At 37.7% G+C, this 1,076-nt stretch overlaps 1 protein-coding gene across 2 annotated transcripts in view; it reads left to right on the forward strand.

The window, feature by feature from the left end:
- The window catches only part of ppp6r2b (protein phosphatase 6, regulatory subunit 2b), a 16,220-nt gene extending 15,385 nt beyond the window's left edge, over window positions 1–835 (forward strand). For both annotated transcript variants that reach the window (XM_027168965.2, XM_027168966.2), the window contains exon 22: window positions 1–835. This exon is cut by the window's left edge and continues 470 nt beyond it. The gene's annotated coding sequence lies outside the window, so the exon portion shown is untranslated.
- Window positions 836–1,076: the final 241 nt, after the last annotated feature.

Here is a 1,076-nt window from a genome sequence, read left to right on the forward strand (position 1 = left end):
CGAAATGTAAAAAATTTTTATTTCTGTTCTGATTTACTTTCTGTATTAATTTTTATTTTTTTTATTTTTAATTTGTATTTTTGATCATATATTAATTTGTACACTAACGGGAAAAAAATTGTCCTGAATTTGAGTTCATTTATTATTTTTTTTTTTATTTCATGGTCCTCAGAAACTCTTCAGTCCTTCTTTAAACATCTTCCGTTGAGGACGTAACTAAGACAAATGACTCTAAAAAGTAAAAACTGTCCACAAAAACGAACGAACTGCGTTCAAAAAGATTAAAACGTACAAGAAGCGAACGTAAACGCTAGATGTGTTTTAATGAGAGAGGGTGCCAAGACTTTTGCACTGTGCTATATTGGGGGGGTGGGGGGGGGGTGGGGTGGAGGTGAATATCATTGTGGTGAATAATAAATAAATAAATAACACTTAGTATTCTATTAGTCTCTTTCGATCTCGCCTCCACAAGCTCAGAACATCTACTGTAGGACCTTTAGAGTTCTTCTGAAGTTCCTCTGAGAGAACGTCGTGTTCAGGATAAATTTACCGAAACGTAAATGAAATGAAGACGCTTTCGGTGAAGAAAGACGACTTGCTGTAATGTGGACAGCGAGTTTATAGAACGGTTATAAGAGTTTATAAGAGTTCAGGTGCGTTATCGATGACAATATTCTCCTCTTTATAAGAAAATGTAACTCCAGCTCTCTGGGAAAGGAAACTGTGGCTCTGGGGTTGATGTGGATGTCTTTCAACTCATAAACAGTGCACAGCGTTATGAATGTGTTATAAAGACCCCATGTACGTGGACTGAATAAAATGAATGTGCAATAAGGCTTATTGTGTAGCGCTGTTATTGTGTGTGCGTGCGTGTGTGTGCGTCTGTGTGTGTGTGTGTGTGCGTCTGTGTGTGTGTGCGCAAACCTGTTTTTCTCAGATGGCGGTGTTGTAAGCATGACATAACCACACCATAACTCATTGTAGAATATGTCCTGCTTTATATGCAGTGGCGTAGCTGTGATGTTACTGTTACTAAACATTAATTCATGCCTTATGAACACTGTCACGACAAGCTA

This window comes from Tachysurus fulvidraco, chromosome 13 (assembly GCF_022655615.1).
Source record: "Tachysurus fulvidraco isolate hzauxx_2018 chromosome 13, HZAU_PFXX_2.0, whole genome shotgun sequence".
Taxonomy (NCBI): domain Eukaryota; kingdom Metazoa; phylum Chordata; class Actinopteri; order Siluriformes; family Bagridae; genus Tachysurus; species Tachysurus fulvidraco.